The sequence below is a fragment of the Oncorhynchus kisutch genome, linkage group LG23 (assembly GCF_002021735.2).
Source record: "Oncorhynchus kisutch isolate 150728-3 linkage group LG23, Okis_V2, whole genome shotgun sequence".
NCBI classification, from domain to species: domain Eukaryota; kingdom Metazoa; phylum Chordata; class Actinopteri; order Salmoniformes; family Salmonidae; genus Oncorhynchus; species Oncorhynchus kisutch.
In genome coordinates, this window is record NC_034196.2 from 13,952,030 (window position 1) to 13,976,166 (window position 24,137).

Genomic DNA, 24,137 nt, shown 5'->3' on the forward strand with positions numbered 1-24,137 from the left:
GATGTTGTTTCGCTTATCAGTTAATAAACTATGTGCCATGGAATTGGTACATCGGAAAACTATTTTGCAATCTATATAGCACAGCTGTCATTTTTTGGGGGTCTTTAAGGGAAATTCCACGAAAACGTAATTATGCTGAGATTTCAAAATGTTACCAAACAAACCTAGTGACTAATTTTAACAATTTCCACTGAACATTTGACAAAAACACATTTACTGGAAGAACTATGCAGATGCAAGGTTATTTTACCGGAATTTAGGTAATAACAAAAAATTAAGTGACCACATATGTGACCACACACGGCAGACGTCCACATTTTTTTGATGTGACCACATTTTCCAAAAACCCTGCTAAATATCTGTTCTGAATTAAGATTCATAGATGTCTGCCGAAAGAATGTGTCATCAGCTATGACTTGACATCTTGACTTTGATTTTTTAAAATTTTGGTTATTGAACTATAGTAAGTGAAATGGGTTTTACATCCGGTGACAGAATGAATGTAACGGAATTACATCATGGGTACCTGATCTGTACCATACAGAAACGCATAATTATGGATATGAATAGAATTCTCTTCATGGTGTATCCTGAATAGGTAAACAAAGGCAGAAATAAGCAATATATACCATTGAATATTTAGATATTATTATACAAACTGGCTATTATTCTAATGTGCTCTGCCCCCAAACAAAACCACATTTGGTTGGTCTGTACCAAACCAAATCTGAACCAGTCATAGACATGTATGTTTCACACGTTTTGACATTACAGGTCACACAGCAGGGAACAGTAGAGTTCAATAGAGTACAGCACAGTAGAGTTCAGAACAGTAAAGTATTATATTTAATACAATACAATACAGTACAATACAGTACATCATACTGTACTCTAATCTAGTATGCTCTGTTGTACTGTACTGAGCTCTACTGTACTATACTGTGCTGTCCAAACTTGTGAAACATAGACGTCTCTGATTGGTTCAGATGTGTGCTCGATTTTACACACCAGTCACCAACGGGTGTGGCTGAAATAGCCAAATCCACTAATTTGAAGGGGTTTTGTATATATAGTGTATTTACACATTAAATATCACACTTCTGTCTACTTCAACTTGTTCCTATATAACTACTGTAAAAATTATAAATATACAAAAATAAATTGTATTGTTGATGGTAGTTATGCAGGTATACAAGCACAGCCGGCACAGGCCCATAGTACCAAATCTTATAGACATATAAATCATTTAATCCAAAAGTCCATTGCTTTAGTCATTTAGTTTTTAACAAAAATGTAATGTTTCATGATGTGATGGTAATGTTTTCTGGAAAACTGAGTAAAATCCATAAAATGGTCACAGTCAATACCAGTTTATGGTTCCTGACAAAATGAAATAAGTATTTCTATTGCTAAAAGTTTTTCTTCAAGAAACTACATTTAAAAAAAAGAAGCCAAATGTGCCCGTAGTTGCAAAACCCCCCAGATCTGCAGGAAAGTAAATCCAACGTAATCCCTAATTAAGATGTTATTTTAAGGCCTCAAAATGTGAAGACTGTGCAAGGGGTGTGCAGACCTTCACTAGGCACTGTAAAACACAAATGGAGCAAACACTCACAGACACCGGCCCCTGTAGACTGGAGATTGTACCACTGCTTTCTGTATTCTGTTCTACAACCCTGTTCTCTCAGTTCTATATTGCCTGGCAATCTCACCATATATTTTACTCCCACACCAAGAGACCATTTACAAAAGGCTCATTAAATATTGAATGTTTCAAACAATCCCACTAGCCTCATTCCCTATGGACAGGTGTCAGCAAATTCCCAGAAGGCATCTACTTGACCATATTGCTTTGACTATATTTTAATGAATTTTGAGTATCACATCTGATATTTGCCAGTCTATTTGACACTTTGTTGCTTCTAAAGTTCAGTGTGACATGGCAGGTTGGATTTAACAACGTTCTCATTTGCAGCAACGACCTGGGGAATAGTTACAGGAGAGAGGAGGGGGATGAATGAGCCAATTATAAACTGGTGATTATTAGGTGACCGTGATGGTTCGAGGGCCAGATTGGGAATTTAGCCAGGACACCGGGCTTATCAGCTCTACTCTTACAATAAGTGCTATGGGATCTTTAATGACCTCAGAGAGTCAGGACACCCATTTAAAGTCCCATCCGAAAGATGGCACCCTACACAGGGCAGTGTCAATCACAGCATTGGGATATTTCATTTTTTTAGACCAGAGGAAAGAGTGCCTCCTACTGGCCCTCCAACACCACATCCAGCAGCATCTGGTCTCCCATCCAGGGACTGACCAGGACCAACCCTGCTTAGCTTCAGAAGCAAACCAGCAGTGGTATGCAGGGTGGTAAAGCATGTAGAGGTCTGTAATTTTTATCATAGGTACACTTCAACTGTGAGAGACAGAATCTAAAACAAAAATCTAGGAAGATCACATTGTATGATTTTTAAGTAATTAATTTGCATTTTATTGCATGACATAAGTATTTGATACATCAGAAAAGAATAACTTAATATTTGGTACAGAAACCTTTGTTTGCAATTACAGAGATCATACGTTTCCTGTAGTTCTTGACCAGGTTTGCACACACTGCAGCAGGGATCTTGGCCCACTCCTCCATACAGACCTTCTCCAGATCCTTCAGGTTTCGGGGCTATCGCTGGGCAATACGGACTTTCAGCTCCCTCCAAAGATTTTCTATTGGGTTTAGGTCTGGAGACTGGCTAGGCCACTCCAGGACCTAGAGATGCTTCTTATGGAGCCACTCCTTAGTTGACCTGGCTGTGTGTTTCGGGTCGTTGTCATGCTGGAAGACCAGATGGGTCTCAGTAAGACCCATCTTCAATGCTCTTACTGAGGGAAGGAGGTTGTTGGCCAAGATCTCGCGATACATGGCCCCATCCATCCTCCCCTCAATACGGTGCAGTCGTCCTGTCCCCTTTGCAGAAAAGCATCCCCAAAGAAGGATGTTTCCACCTCCATGCTTCACGGTTGGGATGGTGTTCTTGGGGTTGTACTCATCTTTCTTCTTCCTTCAAACACGACGAGTGGAGTTTAGACCAAAAAGCAATATTTTGTCTTATCAGACCACATGACCTTCTCCCATTCCTCCTGGTCATTGGCAAACTTCAGACAGGCCTGGACTTGCGCTGGCTTGAGCAGGGGGACCTTGTGAGCGCTGCAGGATTTTAATCCATGACAGCGTAGTTCATTTTTTAACCTTTATTTAACCAGGCAAGTCAGTTAAGAACACATTCTTATTTTCAACGACAGCCTGGGAACAGTGGGTTAACTGCCTGTTCAGGGGCAGAACGACAGATTTGTACCTTGTCAGCTCGAGGGTTTGAACTCGCAACCTTCCGGTTACTAGTCCAACGCTCTAACCACTAGGCTACGCTGCCGCCCCGTGTTACTAATGGTTTTCTTTGAGACTGTGGTCCCAGCTATCTTCAGGGCATTGACCAGGTCCTGCTGTGTAGTTCTGGGATGATCACTCAGCTTCCTCATGATCATTGATGACACACAGGTGAGATCTTGCATGGAGACCCAGACCGAGGGTGATTGACCGTCATCTGCGCCAACAGTTGTTGCCTTCTCACCAAGGTGCTTGCCTATTGTCCTGTAGCCCATCCCAGCCTTGTGCAGGTCTACAATTTTATCCCTGATGTCCTTACACAGCTCTCTAGTCTTGGCCATTGTGGAGAGGTTGGAGTCTGTTTGATTGAGTGTGTGGACAGGTGTCTTTTATACAGGTAATGAGGGCAATAAATCTACTGGTAGATGCTGCACTTCCCAGGAGTCACGTGTATCCCCTGTCGCAAGCGGAGACGGTGGCTATGGAGACATATGTCTCCGAATCCCTGTGTCAGGGGTACATTCGGTCATCCACTTCACCCGCCTCCTCAAGTTTCTATTTTGTGAAGAAAAAGGATGGAGGTCTGCGCTCGTGCATTGACTATAGAGGTCTCAATCAAATCTTGGTGAGGTACAGTTACCCCCTACCTCTTATCACCATGGCGATTGAGTCAATGCACGGGGAGCGCTTCTTCACTAAACTGGATCTCAGGAGTGCGTACAATCTGGTGCGCATCCGGGAGGGAGACGAGTGGAAGAGATCGTTTAGTACCACCCCAGGGCATTCTGAGTACCTCTTCATGCTGTACTGGTTGATGAATGCTCCATCAGTCTTCCAATCCTTCGTAGATTATATTTTCAGGGACCTGCACGGGCAGGGTGTAGTGGTGTATATCGATGACATTCTGATATACTCCGCTACACGTGCCGAGCATGTGTCCTTGGTGCACAATGTACTTGACGACAGTTGGAGCATGACCTGCACGTCAAGGCTGAGAAATGCCTGTTCTTTCAGCAGGCCGTCTCCTTCCTAGGGTATCGCATTTCCACATCAGAGGTGGAGATGGAGAGTGACCGCATAGCAGCCGTGCGTAATTGGCCGACTCCCACCACGGTAAAGGAGGTGCAGCAAATTTTAGGGTTTGCCAATTACTACCGGAGATTTTTCCAGGGTTTTGGCCAGGTGGCTGCTCCCATTACCTCACTGCTGAAGGGGCGTCCTGTACGTGAACAAGGTATGTTACAGGTTACAGCTTCCCCCCGATTACCATATTAACCCCTCGTTCCATGTGTCTCTCCTCAGGCCGGTGGTGGCTGGTCCGCTCAAGGAGTCTGAGGTATGGGAGGTTCCTCTTCCCCCACTGGACATCGAGGGGGCCCCGGCGTACTAAGTCCATTCCATCCTGGATTCGAGGCGTCGGGCGAGGGGCCTCCAGTACCTCGTGGAGTGGGAGGGGTACGGTCCGGAGGAGAGGTGCTGGGTTCCGGTGGATGATGGGGGGGGGGGGGGGGGTACTGTCACGACTTCCGCCAAAGTCGGCTCCTCTCCTTGTTCAGGCGACGTTCGGCGGTCGACGTCACCGGCTTTCTAGCCATCGCAGCTCCATTTTTCATGTATCCATTTGTTTTGTCTTGTTCCCTGCACACCTGGTTTTCATTCCCCAATCTATCTACAGTGGGGCAAAAAAGTATTTAGTCAGCCACCAATTGTGCAAGTTCTCCCACTTAAAAAGATGAGAGAGGCCTGTAATGTTCATCATAGGTACACTTCAACTATGACAGACAAAATGAGAAAAGAAATTCCTGAAAATCACATTGTAGGATTTTTTATGAATTTATTTGCAAATTATGGTGGAAAATAAGTATTTGGTCAATAACAAAAGTTTATCTCAATACTTTGTTATATACCCTTTGTTGGCAATGACAGAGGTCAAACGTTTTCTGTAAGTCTTCACAAGGTTTTCACACACTGTTGCTGGTATTTTGGACAATTCTTCCATGCAGATCTCCTCTAGAGCAGTGATGTTTTGGGGCTGTTGCTGGGAAACACAGACTTTAAACTGTGCATGAAAGCATTAAATCTTCTAATTCATATACATATTATAGTAACACCTCCTTCAAAACAAACACTTTGCACCTAGATCTGACTTCAAAGAACCCTGGGATGCCACAGGGATTGGGTCCTGATTGTGATTAGAATGATTTCACAGAAGACTGATACCTCATTTCTGTCTCGTGCATGTTGTTACCCTGTTGGTGCTAAGATTATTTTTTTTACCTTTACCAACACTTTGGAGGCCAAGGTCATGGTGGCAGGCCAGGGTAAATATAGGGGTATCAGTTGGGTCTTTGTTTGGGACAATCTAGGCTTTCAGTGCTGGGCTCCACTGAGCCCGTTGGCACAGCATAAAGCCCTCGTTTAGACAACTCCATTTTCACATGCCTGCCATTCAAGGGTGAATTACCATGGGAACTGGGTGACAACTGGCTTCTGGGGGGACAGAAAGGGAGGTCGATAAAGTAGAAAAGTGTCAAACCGGAACCCCGTGTGAAAATGTCTTTACTTTCCTGTATTGGAACTGTTGTTAATGATGGTGATGTCTAGGATGAATGGTTATTTTCCAGTATTGGAACTGTTGTTAATGATGGTGATGTCTAGGATGAATGGTTATTTTCCAGTATTGGAACTGTTGTTAATGATGGTGATATCTAGGATGAATGGTTATTTTCTAGTGATGGAACTGTTGTTAATGATGGTGATGTCTAGGATGAATGGTTATTTTCTAGTGATGGAACTGTTGTTAATGATCTTAGGATGAATGGTTATTTTCAAGTGATGGAACTGTTGTTAGTGATCTAGGATTAATGGTTATTTTCCATTGCTGGAACTGTTGTTAATGATCTAGGATGAATGGTTATTTTCTAGTGATGGAACTGTTGTTAATGATCTAGGATGAATGGTTATTTTCTAGTGATGGAACGGTTGTTAATGATGGTGATGGATGAATGGTTGAGTTTTGACAGTACAAAAAAGGCTTAAAAATCAGCTGAATACAAATGAAACATTTTGTTTTGCAAAGAGAGAATAGGGAGATGTCTCTCTTAAAGCTGGATCCGTAATGGCGAAACTACCACATCCATTTGCGATATTACAACAACAAAGAAGTTACTTCAAACAACAAACACTTTTTTCCCCCTCATTTTTGCACATGTGATAGAACAGTGGAGTACTCTAATTTGCCACGATTAATTTTAATTTTACCACGATGCTGGATGCTCCTCTACCTTTCATCAAATAAACAAAAACCAGAACAAATGCACTGGGGCGACGAGTGGCGCTGTTTCCCTTTATGCGGATTTCAACTTCAGAGGCATCTTCTTAAGCCCCAGGAACGGGCCACAGTTGTTACAATTCAACAACCAATCAATCAGCAACCATCAAGTGCTTGGTATTGTGCCTCCTTTTTAAGGCTAAGGGAAATCTTAGTTGAGACAGCTGAAACGAAAGCTTGTCTCTTGTATCCCAGCAAAGTTGATCTATTGTAGCTTACTGTATCCATTTCTGTGGTGTGTTTAGAGTGTGTTTCTTTTTCACTGTGTGCTGTGTTGTGTTTCGTGGGCAGGGTGTGGGGACCGCCTACAGGACAGTAGTGGAAACTTCTCCTCTCCTGGTTTTTCCCAATGGATATGCAGCCTACGTCCACTGTATCTGGAGGATCTCTGTCACACCTGAAGAGAAAGTAGGTTGAAAACAGCCACAGGCTAGCCGTCAAACTCAGTTCATATCTGTGCAGTGAGTTTCTCAGTGAGTTCTGTCAGTTCACTTGACAACAAACAAATCGTATCCTACAACCAAAGGAGATGATAGTTCTGGTTGAATTTTCTTGAGGTGCATTGGCTTCAGTCTTCCCTGTTTAGAATTGTTCAGAAATAGCCTCTTAATAGCCTCAGGAGTCTGTGGCTCTGGAGTTGAATCCCTGCCTTGCAGCCAATGGGTTGTAGGTTTACATCACAATTTTTTTGTGGATTTCTTGGGAGCAGCAGGTTTCCTAGCGGTTAAAACCTCTTAGGGCTGAAATCCCGTTAACGGGATCGATATGACAACAGCCAGTGAAAGTGCAGGGCGCCAAATTCAAAACAACAGAAATCTCATAATTAAAAATCCTCAAGCATACAAGTATCTTATACCATTTTAAAGGTAATCGTGTTGTTAATCCCATCACAGTGTCCGATTTCAAATAGGCTTTACAGCGAAAGGACCACAAACGATTATGTTAGGTCAGAGCCAAGCCACAGAAAACACAGCCATTTTTCCAGCCAAAGAGAGGAGTCACAAAAAGCACAAATAGAGATCAAATTAATCACTAACCTTTGATGACCTTCATCAGATGACACTCATAGGACTTCATGTTACACAATACATGTATGTTTTGTTCGGTAAAGTTAATATTTATATACAAACATTGGGAGCGTTATGTTCAGTAGTTCCAAAAACATCCAGTGATTTTGCAGAGAGCCACATCAATTTACAGAAATACTTATCATAAATGTTGATGAAAATACAAGTGTTATACATGGAATTAAAGCTATACTTGTCCTTAATGCAACCGCTGTGTCAGATTTCAAAAAAGCTTTACGGAAAAAGAAACCATGCTATAATCTGAGAACAGCGCTCAGAGAACAAATAAATGTATCCGCCATGTTGGAGTCAGGAGAAGTCAGAAATAACATTATAAATATTCACTTACCTTTGAGGATCTTCATGAGAATGCACTCCCAGGAATCACAGGTCCACAATATATGTTTGATTTGTTCGATAAAATCTTTAATAATATTCCAACCGGAGAATTCCTTTGTCTTCAGAAAAGCAAAGGAACGGGAGATACCTCTCATGTGAAATGCGCGTGACCATGGCGTGACTGCTGCCAGACCTCTGACTCATTCCACTCTCATTCGGCCCCACTTCACAGTAAAAGCCTCAAACAAGTTTCTAAAGACGGTTGACATCTAGTGGAAGCCTTAGGAAGTGCAAGATGACCAATATCCCACTGTAACAGGAGCTGAGTTGAAAATCAACCAACCTCAGATTTCCCACACACTGGTTTGATTTTCTCTCAGGTCTTTGCCTGCCATATGAGTTCTGTAATACTCACAGACATCATTCAAACAGTTTTAGAAACTTCAGAGTGTTTTCTATCAAACTATACTAATAATATGCATATATTAGCAACTGGGACTGCGGAGCAGGCAGTTTACTCTGGGCACGTCTGGGCACCTTATTCATCCAAGCTACTCAATACTGCCCCAAAGGCCATAAGAAGTTTTAAGAGCATTGGGCCAGTAACCGAAAGGTCGCTTGTTTGGTTCCCGACTAGCCGAATTGGTGAGAAATCTGTCAATGTGCCCTTCAGCAAGGCACTTAACCCTAATTGCTCCTGTAAGTCCATCTGGATAAGAGCATCCTGAATGGTTGCATCACTACCTGGTACGGCAATTGCTCGACCTCTGACCGCAATGAACTACAGAGGGTAGTGCGCACGGCCCAGCACATCACTGGGTCTAAGCTGCCTGCCATCCAGGACCTCTACACCAGGCAGTGTCAGAGGAAGGCCCTAAAAATTGTCAAAGACCCCAGCCACCCCAGTTATAGACTGTTCTCTCTGCTACACATGGCAAGCGGTACCGGAGTGCCAAGTCTAGGACAAAAAGGCTTCTCAACAGTTTTTACCCCCAAGCCATAAGACTCCTGAACAGGTAATCAAATGGCTACCCGGACTATTTGCATTGTGTGCCCCCCCAACCCCTCTTTTAACACTGCTGCTACTCTCTGTTTATTATATATGCATAGTTACTTTAACTATACATTCATGTACATACAACCTCAATTGGGCTGACCAACCAGTGCTCCTGCACATTGGCTAACCGGGCTATCTGCATTGTGTCCCGCCACCCACCACCCGCCAATCCCTCTTTTACGCTACTGCTACTCTCTGTTCATCATATATGCATAGTCACTTTAACCATATCTACATGTTCATACTACCTCAATCAGCCTGACTAACCGGTGTCTGTATGTAGCCTCGCTACTTTTATAGCCTCGCTACTGTATATAGCCTGTCTTTTTACTGTGATTTTATTTCTTTACTTACCTATTGTTCACTTAATACCTTTTTGCACTATTGGTTAGAGCCTGTAAGTAAGCAATTCACTGTAAGGTCTACATCTGTTATACTCGACGCACGTGACAAATAAACTTTGATTTGATTTGAGTGCCTGCTAAATTACTCAAATGTAGTGTGCTACCCTTAACAAACTTTACTCCTTCCTTTTCTTTTCTTTTCTTTTCTTTTCTTTTCTTTTCTTTTCTTTTCTTTTCTTTTCTTTTCTTTTCTTTTCTTTTCTTTTCTTTTCTTTTCTTTTCTTTTCTGTCTGTCTGTCTGTCTGTCTGTCTGTCTGTCTGTCTGTCTGTCTGTCTGTCTGTCTGTCTGTCTGTCTGTCTGTCTGTCTGTCTGTCTGTCTGTCTGTCTGTCTGTCTGTCTGTCTCTCACAGATCCTTTTGAACCTTACCTCCATGGACCTCTACAGGACTCACTTGTATTGGTATGACCATGTGGAGGACGGAAATGAGTTCTGGAGAAAAACCCCTCTGAAAGGTCTTTACATGGACGAAGATTTAGAGTGGAACCCATCCACAGGGAACTCTTCAGAGAGGCCTGCTGTCTACATCTGCCAATAAGTAATTTAGAAAACATCTGTGCCTAATTTAATGTTCACCTGAGATTTTTAATTCCTAGAGCAGAACAGTTTATGAAAATGTAGAGAATTTCAATAGAATGTACAATATGTTCAGAATAATACACTGAGGCATAAAGATTAGACTTCACCAGCTGTCTGTGTAACTGAGATTAACTAAGAGCTGCCCGCCTCAGTGTTGTTATTAGTCATTACCCTGGAGTTGTTGTTGTTGTGTTTTTATTTGTTTATCTTTCATATCAGGACGTTACTGTGGGGACAGTCTACCTGGCCTCATTGTTTCCACGGACTGTCGGCTATGGATAGATTCCAGGAGCAGCAGCAACTGGGTGGGCAAGGGTTTCTCAGCCATGTATGAAGGTAACATCAGCCATTTCACCACTGACCATATTGTCTGTATATTGTCTAAATGTCCTTCTTTTAGTGTCTGAAAAGCCTTAGTTTTCTGCAATATTCAAATGACGTAAGCGCTATAAACACTTAAACACAAATCTCATGTTTTGCCACTATATTCCCTTGATTTAAAAAAAGAGGGAAGTTGATATTGTTGTTAGAAGAATTCATGGAAGGTGTACCCCCCCTTCCTCTCTCACCAGTCATCTGTGGGGGAGAGGTGAACAGGAACAATGGCCAGATCCAGTCACCTAACCGCCCGGATGACTACCGGCCCAGCAAAGAGTGTGTGTGGAAGATCACAGTAGCACAGGATTTCCATGTGGGCCTCTCCTTCCAGTCATTTGAGGTAAAGATTATGAAGCAGAAAGGGAAGTGGAATGTCATTTTCACTCAATCATGTACTTGTATGCAGTGCTTGACTTGGACTGAAATAGATGCCGGAAATTATTTTGGGTGACTGTACTGTTTATATTTAGGTGCCGGTTTATATTTAGGTACTTTTGAGCTAATATTTTAAACTCAGCAAAATAATAAATGTTCTCTCACTGTCAACTGCGTTTATTTTCAGCAAACTTAACATGTGTTAATATTTGTATAAACATAACAAGATCCAACAACTGAGACATAAACTGAACAAGTTCCACAGACATGTGACTAACAGAAATGCAATAATGTGTCCTTGAACGTTCCTCTGCATTGCCACGCACAACCTTTTCTCAGCTGGCACAATTTGATTGGCTGCTGTCCGATTCAAACTGTAATTTGTTAAATGAAGAGTTGATGCGCTGCACACTTTTTTTAATAGCATCATTTTTAATATTTGTGCTTGGTGCTTTTATCAAGTCATAAGTCATAAGGCTCAAGTCCAAGTCAAGTCACGAGTCATTGTTGTTAAAGTCAAAGTCGAGTTGCAAGTCATCATATTTGTGACTTGAGTCTGACTCGAGTTCAAGTCATGTGACTCGAGTCCACACCTCTGCCAGGACGTATACTTGAAGCATACGCGGACCAACTGGCAAGTGTCTTCACTGACATTTTTAATCTCCCCTCACCGAGTCTGTAATACCTACATGTTTCAAACAGACCACCATAGTCCCTGTGCCCAAGAAAGCGAAGGTAACCTGCCTGAATGATTACTGGGCCCCTAACATTAAAATAATGTAGTGAACAATATGTGCTATTAATGTACTAACTATAAGCTTCTGCTGCTCTATACTACAATTGTGCAGATTCTAGTTTCCACCTTCATCCTTTGCCTATATTAATATTATTGCAAACAATTTTGGTTCCGAATGTTAGCCAAAGCTGTCTGTGTCATGAGATTTTTATGATGCTTTACTATAAATAACTACACAATAGGTGACTTGTTTTTTAATACACTGCTCAAAAAAATAAAGGGAACACTTAAACAACACAATGTAACTCCAAGTCAATCACACTTCTGTGAAATCAAACTGTCCACTTAGGAAGCAACACTGATTGACAATACATTTCACATGCTGTTGTGCAAATGGAATAGACAACAGGTGGAAATTATAGGCAATTAGCAAGACACCCCCAATAAAGGAGTGGTTCTGCAGGTGGTGACCACAGACCACTTCTCAGTTTTTATGCTTCCTGGCTGATGTTTTGGTCACTTTTGAATGCTGGTGGTGCTTTCACTCTAGTGGTAGCAATTCTCTCTCTTTCTCTCGGAGGACCTGAGCCCTAGGACCATTCCTCAGGACTACCTGACATGATGACTCCTTGCTGTCCCCAGTCCACCTGGCTGTGCTGCTGCTCCAGTTTCAACTGTTCTGCCTTATTATTATTTGACCATGCTGGTCATTTATGAACATTTGAACATCTTGGCCATGTTCTGTTATAATCTCCACCCGGCACAGCCAGAAAGCCTGGTTCCTCTCTAGGTTTCTTCCTAGGTTTTGGCCTTTCTAGGGAGTTTTTCCTAGCCACTGTGCTTCTACACCTGCATTGCTTGCTGTTTGGGGTTTTAGGCTGGGTTTCTGTACAGCACTTTGAGATATCAGCTGATGTACGAAGGGCTATATAAATAAATTTGATTTGATGTCTAGGGCCTTGATGATAGACTGTAAATTAGTTACCACTGGTTGGACCACAGCAATGTGCTCACTCCATTGCGTGTCTGAAAGGTGTTTAAGACAGGAGCCAGTCTTTTCCTTGAGAATGGCCCATCGTTCTGGGCTAGCACTTGACAGATTGTAAAGACGATTCACACAGCCAAAAAAGACTGATACTTCTGGGCACGACTGAGCTGCATGTAATCCCACAAGATTAAGAGTTGAGAGAGTGGGAGGCACAAGGTGAGTATGTGGCCAGTGGATTATTTTGCAGTATGTTTGCTTGAATTCCCTTCACTTTCCCTGACATATTTGCACCATTATCATAGCCTTTACCACAGCAATCTGCTATGTCAATACCATGCCCTTCCAATATTTCACTGCCTGTCTTTCTAGCAAAATGTTTAAATTCAAGAAAACGTTCAATTATTTCCCAGTGACCTTGTCACACCCTGACCATAGTTTGCTTTGTATATTTCTATGTTTTGTTTCAGGGTGTGATCTGAGTGGGCATTCTATGTTGTGTGTCTAGTTTGTCTGTTTCTGTGTTTGGGCCTGATATGGTTCTCAATCAGAGGCAGGTGTTAGTCATTGTCTCTGATTGGGAACCATATTTAGGTAGCCTGTTTGGTGTTGGGTTTTGTGGGTGATTGTCTCCTGTGTCAGTATTTGTACCACACAGGACTGTTTCGGGTTTTCACGTTTCTTGTTTTTGTAGTTTATTCATGTACAGTTTCTTTATTAAAGAACCATGAATTATAACCACGCTGCATTTTGGTCCGCCTCTCCTTCCCAGGAAGAACCCCGTTTACACACCTGTTCACTGAACTTTATCTTTGTGTACATATCTCACCAATAATAAATTTTGCTCAGTACGAGAAATGTCGGGAGTTGCATCACATATTACCAAGTAATAGATTGCATCTTCTCTTTCATAAAGTATTGTTTACAAAACCCTTTGACCACATATTCCTGAGAAGTAGTTTTGGCTCTCAGGGCTGAGGTAATGAGTCAGTCGTGCTCCTTTCTTTTTGTCCCTGACTTTCTGTAAGTGCTCACGTAATAGCAGGTCATAATTTGACAACAGTTCAAGTAAGCCTAGGCAATGTACATTACGCACATCAAGATGGAGTGATTTCCCCTGGAATGGCAGATTCCTAGATGCTAAGTACAGTGTCACATCCACAATCCTTTCTAGAAGTGCTCAGTTATTTTTTTCTGACTGGATTTGTTTCTGCCGCTGACTGTCTGTAGCTGTTACGGTATGCGGCAGATCTTTCCCTTTCCAGTAACAGCTCTTGTGAAACACACCCTCCTCATCCTCTGGTAGTTTGTCATACATGCCTCTGCCATTACATTGATATCTTATAGTCATCTTTACTATTCAGAACTGGGTGATGGTTTACTTTGCTCATGAGAAAAGAACACACAGAATGCAATATAATGCCTTTACACTCTTACTATAAATAAGCCAGTCTCTCTGCACCTTTTCTCTTCTGTTTGCTGACTTACTGTACTGTTAATAGTTGGGGAATGGCTTGCCTTCTGAGTCTGGGGGTATGATTTTATACAGTTTTGTCTCCTCACCACACCTGTTGGCTAGTCTGCGAACACTTGCTTCTCTTTCATGGTCTTGTACTTTCTCTGGCCACAGTGCTGGATCATCTAAAACCTCATCTTCCTCACTTCTAATCTGTCCATACTCTTCCTTTCCGTTATTACTTGCTTTACTTGCAATCTCTTCTGTCACTCCTTCACTGGCACTGCTGCTACGCCTATGTAGATATTCCATAAAAAAGCAGCCGTTTCCAGCTACAATAGTCATTTACAACATTAATGTCTACACTGCATTTCTGGTCAATTTGTTATTTTAATGGACAAAATGTTTTGCTTTTCTTTCAAAAACAAGGACATTTCTTGGTGACATCAAACTTTTGAATGGTAGTGTATTTACTAGGCCAGGACTGTGCAAATGCTGGCCCTGGGGCAGTATGCGGCCCGCAACCTGATTCAATATGGCCCGCGGAATCATGCTCAGATCACGTAAAGATTTTGTGATAGTAATGTTTTGAAAAACATTTGTTATTCAAATTAAAAGCCCAATGAATACTTGCCTATGTGTAATGATTTAACTCCTACCGCTTGTGGGACATTTATTTTCAAGGCACGTATAAATAACTGCACGAGGACAGGCAGTTGATATACACGTCACAGTTACAAATAGTAGCTAGCTAGAAATTGTGCCAAAATTAGTTTTTCAAAGATTTCAAAGAAAAGGAAAGTAGACAATTGAATGTAGGGTGTTCCAGCAAGAGTGGACATCAAAATATTTATTTATTGAGGTATCAGGGAAAGCTGTGTGCTTAGTGTGCAAAGAGAGCATCGCTGTCTTGAAAGACTACAACTTATCCCAACACTTCCAGGCGAAGCATGCAGAGAAATATAGAAATATGTCTTCTGAGCAGAGTGCAAGTACATCGAAATAGTTGCTTTCTCAGTTGAAAAATCAGCAATGACTTTTCACAATACAATAATGACAAAATGGTGAGAGCTAGCTATGTACTGCCCCACAAAATGGCTAAACATAGCAAACCATTCGCTGAGGGCGAATTCATTAAAGAATGTTTCATTGACTCTGCAGCAATACTTTGCACCAACAAGAAAGAGCTGTTTGAAAATGTTACCATGTCAAGACAAACAGTGACATGGTGTGTTGAGTACATTGCAGAGAATATAGAACAACAGTTGAAAGACAAGGTAAAATATTTCACCTATTTCTCCTTGGCCCTGGATGAGAGCAATGATGCACATGACATGGTGCAGTTGTTGATATTCTTACGAGGCATAACCCCAGACTTTGAACTTACAAGAGGAGTTTGCTTCAGTGCAGTCAATGAAGAGTGCCCAAACTTGACAGGAAAAACCGTTGGCCTCTTGAAAAGGATACAAGATCAAGTAACTTAGCTGAATCCAGATCAGAATAGTTTTTTTTCCTGCATTACATTATTCATCAGGAGGTGCTCTGTAAATGTGTTCTGAAAATGAGTCATGTTGTGGATAGTCACAAAAGTGGTAAACTTCATAAGAGCAAAATCGTTAAACCACAGGTCATGCAGATCTCCCCTACCACACAAACGTGAGATGGCTGCGTTTGGGAAAGGTGCTTAAAAGGGTGTGGGACCTGAAGTCAGAGATTGCTGAGTTTTTGCAAATGAAAGGAAAATATGTGGATTTCCCTCAACTGCAAGACAAAGAATGGTTGACTGACTTTGCCTTCACCATGTACATCATGGCCCTCATGAATGAACTGAATTCCAAACTACAAGGGACGGGCCTTTTTGCACATCAGATGTACAGCCTTGTCAAAGCTTTCGAGGGTAAATTACTCCTCCTGACCCGTCAAGTAGAAGCCAACAAATATCACCCACCTTCCCATTACTAGTCTGTCACTATCAGATGACCAGCAAGTACACATCGCTGCTGTGTGCTTTGAACAGTGAGTTTTCTCGTTGTTTTGAGGATTTCAAAGTGTTGGAAAATGACATGCTGTTGGTTTCCTCTCCTTTCACCTTCAATGTGGATAACGCTCCCACTGACCTGCAACTTGTGCATATTGATGTACAGTCTGATGCAGTGATTGGAGAACTATTCAAAACAATGTCACTGACGAGGTTCTATGCATCTCTCGATTAACAAAATTTCCAAAGATTAGGAGTCATGCTCAAAAGAGATTTGTACATTTTTGGGTCAACCAATGTATGTGAACAGACATTTTCAGTGATGAAATATAACAAGTCAAGGCACAGATCATCTCTTTCTGACTCTCACCTCTCAGCAATCCGACGCATAGCGACGTCAGAAACCATACCTAACTTCGCTACTCTAGTCAATGCCCATCAGAGATTTCACTCCTCACACTGATTGAGTAGTTTAAATGTAATGTTGAGCTCTCTCTCTTTCTTGTGTTTTTGTGCATACCCGTTAACAAGAGTTCTGTCCGTGGTGCTGAATGCGCAGTGTACTTTTCCCTGCTGCTACTCACTGCTTCTCACGGTTTATTATCTATGCATATTAACTTTACAAACTGTACCCACGCGCATTGACTCTGCATTGTACCGGTACCCCCTGTATATAGTCTCGTTATTATGTCATTTTCTTGTGTTGCTTTTTTATTATTATATATATATATATTTTTAACTTTAGTTTATATTCGTAAATATTTTCTTAACTCTATTTATCGAACTGCATTGTTGGTTAAGGGCTTTTAAGTAAGCATTTCCCGATAATGTGTACACGTGGTGTATTCGACGTATGTGACAAATACAATTTGATTGGACTTGTGATGGAGATTTCTATGTCAGTTTGAAATAATCATATTTATAACCGACATAGCAGAGTAGATGTGAATTTGTAGGACAGTTGAGCATCCTGTGTCAACATTCTCCAATGTGCCTTGCCTGTCCTCTACCACAGATTGAGAGGCATGACCGCTGTGCCTATGACTTACCTGGAGGTGAGAAACGGGAAGTCAGAGAGCATTCCACTGCTGGGCTGCTTCTGTGACTAAGACAAACCAGATGACATCAAGACCAGCTCCAACCAGCTCTGGATGAAGTTTGTGTCTGATGGGTCAGTGAACAAGGCTGGATTTGCTGCAAACTACTTCAAAGATCAGAGATCAAGAATAGTGTCCATCTGTGACTAGTGTTAGTGATGATGATGAGATGCCACAGGATTGGGTAATTTTGCACCAAAATCCTTTACAACATTTACTACCAGTGAAGGACTTGTCATAATATATTAGTTGACATGAACATCTGTGGAACCATCTTCTAACATGGCTGACTTATGGAATAAAAGAGTTTCGTTACGTCTTCCTCCGCATATCAGTTTATTTGATATACTTAGTATATCAGTACAGGTGCATCAAAGCTGGGACCGAGAGACTGAAAAACAGCTTCTATCTCAAGGCCATCAGACTGTTAAACAGCCACCACTAACATTGAGTGGCTACTGCCAACACACTGTCAATGCCACTGACTCTACTCCAGCCACTTTAATCATGGGAATTGATGGGAAATGATGTAAATATATCACTAGCCACTTTAAACAATGCTACCTTATATAATGTTACTTACCCTACATTATTCATCTCATATGCATACGTAGATACTGTACTCTATATCATCGACTGCATCCTTATGTAATACATGTATCACTAGCCACTTTAACTATGCCACTTGGTTTACATACTCATCTCATATGTATATACTGTACTCGATATCATCTACTGTATCTTGCCTATGCTGCTCTGTACCATCACTCATTCATATATCCTTATGTACATATTCTTTATCCCCTTACACTGTGTATAAGACAGTAGTTTTTTTTGGAATTGTTAGTTAGATTACTTGTTCGTTATTACTGCATTGTCGGAACTAGAAGCACAAGCATTTCGCTACACTCGCATTAACATCTGCTAACCATGTGTATGTGACAAATAAATTTGATTTGATTTGATTTGATTTATTTGTGGGCTTTAGATGGAAGGCAGGATGTCCACCTGTGTGTACACTATAACATTTTCAATCATTTTACTTTGGCCATTTGCATTATGATGTTGTGGTTAGTGTACGCTCCTTCAATGGGAGGGAAGTCTGAGGGTGTCTTCGAAATGTTAACTTCATTTTCTCTTTTTCCTTCATGGGATTTCACAACGGCCTTTCTGGATGAAAGAGATGGAGTATATTATGAACTCTTTATTTCTGTCGACTGGAAATACTATGTGAAGGAAGTGAAAGTATTAATACAATGTGCAGCAGAAGTGATGGCTTCCTCTGGTTCCTTTCTTCTTAATGGTATATCCTGACAGCTTCTGTGAGTGGTAGAGATGGACGAGTGTTCCAAGTCTGATATTGGGCTCTGTGAGCAGCGCTGTGTGAATACCCTGGGCAGCTACCAATGCGCCTCTGGCCCTGGCTTTGAGCTCGCCTCAGACAGGCACAGCTGTGAGGGTGAGTGCAAGGGGTGCTTACTTATCCATCTCCTAAAAACACCGCCAACGTAGTATGAATCACACAACTTCACCATCACTGGACAGTCTCAAGGTGTTAAACAACTCAAGCCACAGTCGAACATCACCAAATAGCCATCTGAGCAATTGTCCTAATGAAATAATGAGCTTCTCAGGAGATAAATATCCCAATAGTGACATCATTGTAGTTAAAAAACACTAATCAGTCCCTGACTTCTAACTAAATGTTGATATTCTTTATCACTTGGACATCAATTAGACACAAACTTATTCATGAACTCAGTGTCTGCCACCTCAACGATCCTCCTTTATCCGAGGAAACAGTGTGTTTTTAGAACAGTCATAGCACTTCATCACAGTTGTATTATCAACGATGCACTAAATGGATTTTGAAAAAGCTAGGATACATGCAAAGAGCCTTTTCACATATTCCAGAGCAACAAGACCTGATTCAAAGTCAATTATGAAAATGATTCCATCATGCTTTGATTGGCATCTGAGGATACATTCGTTTTTAATTTTTTAAACTTTATTTTGCATCAAGAGGACATGATTGCACTTTGCGTAGTATACATTTTCCATTGCTAGCGCTAAAGTTATTTTTCTTTCCTAATGCCACTCGAAATATGGTATTCAAAATTACTCTACTTAACGATAATGGATGCTTATTTCATTTTGTAGAGCTTTAGTCTACACCCTAGTGCATATTGAATAACTGAACAACATACAGTCAAAAGTTTGGAGACACCTACTCATTCAAGGGTTTTTCTTTATTGTTGCTATTTTCTACATTGTAGAATAATAGTGAAGACATCAAAACTATGAAATAACACATTTGTAATCATGTAACCAAAAAAGTGTTAAACAAATCAAAATACATTTTATATTTGAGATTCTTCAAAGTAGACACCCTTTGCCTTGATGACAGCTTTGCACACTCTTGGCATTCTCTCAACCAGCTTCATGATGTAGTCACCTGGAATGCATTTCCATTAACAGGTGTGCCTTGTTATAAGTTAATTTGTGGAATTTCTTTCCTTCTTACATGTGTTTGAGCCAATCAGTTATGTTGTGTCAAGGTAGAGGTGGTATACAGAAGATAGCCCTATTTGGTAAAAGACCAAGTTCACATTATGGCAAGAACAGCTCAAATAAATAAAGATAAATGACAGTCCATCATTACTTTTAAGACATGAAGGTCAGTCACTACTAAAGGACACCAAAAATAAGAAGACTTGCCTGGGCCAAGAAACACGAGCAATGGACATTAGACTGGTGGAAATCTGTCCTTTGGTTTGAATTAATAAGTACCACTTTTGACTGGTACTGTAGGTGGGACCTGACGTTCTCATTAACTTCACTTACTGTAGCAGTTTGTAGCAACCTAGTGAGCTCTCTCAGAGTCGTAAAGAATATCAACATTTAGTTAGAAGACAATGATTGATGACAGCTTTTTAAATACAATGGTCTCAATATTGGGATACTTGTTTCCTGAGAAGCTCATTATTCAATTAAAAACCTTGAGACTGTCCTGTGAGTGGGATGGTGAAGATGTGATTCATACTACATTGATGGTGTTTTAGGAGAACTAGGGTCAGAGGCACATTGGTAGCTGTCCAGGGTATTCACACAGCGCTGCTCACAACGCCCAATATCAGGCCTGATATTGAAAGGCCGTATCACCCAGAAAGGCCGTATCCATCCATCCAGGAATGACATAAAGCCCTTGACATCCTACTTTACATGGCTCATGAAATCAAAGAGCTGGGGATATGATCTGTCCTCTTGGATTACTGAGCTGTTCGGCAATGTTTCTTTTCCAGCCGGCTGTGATCATGTGGTAAGCAGTGTGTCCAGGCCTCTCCGCCAGCCCCAACTGGCCTGAAAAGTACCGCAGCAAGAAGGCCTGTACCTGGGCCCTCTCTACCACCCCAGGCCACATCATCAAACTTCTATGTTTACTGCTAATATCATGACAAGATTGGCATTGTTTTAATAGCACCGTTATGTCATGCTTGTAATTTACATTGTAACAGTACATAGACATGATCAGAATAAGGTTCATGTAGATTCTTACCACCTACCTCGCTGAATCTTCATACAATTTTCAGGTTTTCAAAGAGATCGACATGGAGGCTCATTCGGAGTGTGCCTACAACCACCTGGCGATCTACAATGGGCGTGACGGTTGGGCCCCCAGTCTAGGATGCTTCCGTGGCACCAAGAAACCCTCGCCAGTCATCTCCAGCGGCAACAAGATGTTCCTGAGCTTCTTCTCTGACAACTTAGTCCAGAAGAGAGGCTTTGAGACAGTGCAGGTGGGTGACACGTACACTGGCATTTGGATTTTGTGACACCAGAAAGGAAAGGACTGAAATGGATCCTTCTTACTTGTGCATGGGGAGATGTGCGAACTTCTATCATGTTTTTTATTTATTTCAGAGAAATTTGAATAATCAACTAATATTGATTGTATAATCAATTATTCAACTTTTTCATTTAGGTCTGGTCAATCCACTGCCATAGCCTATTTAAAATATTGATAATAACAATAAATAATCCATCAATCTCAGCAGACCAGTTAAGAGGTATTCATTGATCTTAGCAAGGCCTTTGATCCAGGTGGGCTCATTTTGTCTCTCAAATCATTCAAAAAGGCGTTAGCCCAGAGACAACTCCAATTATAGTTGGTTGAAAAGGATGGGCCACAAGGATTTGATCCTGGGACCATTGTTAACCTCCTTCATCATTAATGATCGGCTTTGTGTCCACTGATGCAAATTTCTTCTTGTATGCTGATGGCAATATTTCAGTTTTTTGTTTTGTTTGTATTATATCATCACTAAAGTACAGTACATTATGTTAGTAATGCATGAACAACATATGTGGTTTTGTCAGGACCCCTGAATAATGAGAGGATTCATCTCAAGGAATTAAACCTGCATAAATTGAGGGTTACAATGTCCATGTTGCCATCTGGTTCTGTGATTAGTGGTCTCTTTCAACTCACGCGTATAAAGTTACACAATACCACAGGGAATGTAGTGGATTTTTTGGGGGGAAAATAACTGGCTCTCAGAGAATTATGTGTTGCTAAATTGCACATTCCATATCTGAATGAGTTCCTTCTCTAAGCCTCGGTCTCTCATTTTGTGGCTGTGCGTTCTCAGAGTGTGGAGGAAGCATTAAAGCTGAGGTCAAGACCAAAGATCTTTACTCCCACGCCCAGTTTGGGGATAACAACTACCCAAGGGTGTCTGACTGCCAATGGGTGGTCTCTGCTGAGAAGGGCTACAGAGTAGAGCTCATATTCCAAACCTTTGAGATTGAGGAAAAGGCAGACTGCGGCTACGACTACGTGGAGCTATTTGACGGTGCTGATATCAAGGCCCCAAGGCTTGGCTGTTACTGTGGATCTGGGGTAAGGACGACCAAAGGTTTCAGTACACCTACTAGACTGTAACAGCTACTGTACATATGTTTACTGTATGTAGCATTTCACAAAATGCCAGGGGTGTTTGATACTTTTAAAATGTAGAAGTGTAAGATTATTTCTCTCTCTCTCCTCTCTCTCTGACTCTCTCTCCTCTCCCTCTCTGACTCTCTCTCCTCTCCCTCTCTGACTCTCTCTCCTCTCTCTCTCTGACTCTCTCTCCTCTCCCTCTCTGACTCTCTCTCCTCTCTCTCTCTGACTCTCTCTCCTTTCTCTCTGACTCTCTCTGACTCTCTCTGACTCTCTCTGACTCTCTCTCCTCTCTCTCTCTGACTCTCTCTCCTCTCTCTCTCTGACTCTCTCTCCTCTCTCTCTCTGACTCTCTCTCCTCTCTCACTCTGACTCTCTCTCCTCTCCCTCTCTGACTCTCTCTCTCTCCTCTCTCTCTCTGACTCTCCCCGACTCTCTCTGACTCTCTCTTTCTCCTCTCTCTCTCTCTCTCTCTCTCTCTCCTCTCTCTCTCTCTCTCTCTCTCTGACTCTCTTTCTCCTCTCTCTCTGACTCTCTTTCTTCTCTCTCTCTCTCTGACTCTCTCTCCTTTCTCTCTCTGACTCTCTCTGACTCTCTCTTTCTCGCTCACTTTCTTTCATCCCCCTGAGGAGATCCTACTCTGCTTGGGGATGCCATCGTTATATAGTCCTGATGTCACCAGCATTAAGAAGGGATTCCAGGTACGGTACACCAGCGCAAGGTTCAAAGACCCTTTGCACATGAACCCCTCTTCCCCAGACTTAAGAGGAGAATGTGCACCCCAATGCTTTGATACTCCCAGTTCCCTACGAGCAGAAGGGGCTTGGATAGCTGTCCCCCCACACTCCACCCTCCACCCACTGCCCAAAGCCTTACCCTCCAATCACAACTGTAAGGAGTGAAGCCATGCAGCAATAGACAGTGTTTTCAAGTTTGTATCATTTAGATTAGGGAGGGTGGATGACAGGGTAGATATGTGGGGGAGACTTTAATTTAATTCCCCCCAAAGATTTTCATTTTCTCAACTAAAAAGATCCCATAGGCCTGTAAGGAACAGTGGGGTGGTGGTATTACTGTACAGGATACACAATGGTCAGGGTACATATCTGACTCAGTTGGTAGAGCATGGCAATGTTAAACACCAGGGTTGTGGGTTTGACTCCCACAGGGGACCAGTATCGGTAAAAAAAGAATTGATCCGCTCAATACTGTAAGTCGCTCTGGATAAGAGTCTGCTAAATGACTCAAATGTAACATGTTATAGGGACTAATCCCCAGTTCCCCGGCCACCTGACTTTGGGTGGCGTTTGGGTAATTTGGGTTCTCAGCTGAGCATGATCTTCTTGGGTAGCTAACCTTGCTTTGGTGTGGCTTTGATAAAAGGTTGATTCCTAAATATGACAATTGACTCTTGACTTTAATTCTTGGCACTGAAACTACTGTATATCATTTCGGGTGCACGTGAATGATAAGGAAAGACAGAGAGAACCAGGGAAATGTGTTTTGAGCACACAGCTGTAATTTGTATGGTCCTCCACTGCAGAACAGGGATGACCCCCCCTAATGTTAGCCCGACAAGAAAAACAAACATTTGTTGTCATTCTTTTCAAGGGCTAAGTTAATAAACATAGTGTAAGATGGTGGTCTGTTCTTTTCCATTTGTTTCGATGATTTGGCCCAAATATATACTTCACAGAAGGACCAACATAATCATAAGTCCCATGCTGTCCTCAATAACTGTTCCTAATGTTTGTTTCACCGTTCAGTTTTTATCCCAGTGTTCTTCTCTCTCTCTCTCTCTCTCTCCCTCTCCCTCTCTCTCTCCCTCTCTCTCTCCCTCTCCCTCTCCCTCACTTACGCTCTATCTTTATTAATCCATTAAATCCATGAAACAATTACTGATTTATGTTTTTGTGTCAGCCTGCATGTTGGAATGACAATACTTTCCTTAAAGTGCTAGTAATGGTATACAACATTTCCATGTGCTTGTTTGAACTGCTCGCTCTCTCTCTTTCTCTTTCTCTCTCTCTCT

At 41.8% G+C, this 24,137-nt stretch overlaps 1 pseudogene; it reads left to right on the forward strand.

Moving 5' to 3' along the window:
- The first annotated feature begins 2,830 nt into the window (after positions 1-2,830).
- Positions 2,831-23,007, forward strand: LOC109868172 (bone morphogenetic protein 1-like; annotated as a pseudogene).
- Positions 23,008-24,137: the final 1,130 nt, after the last annotated feature.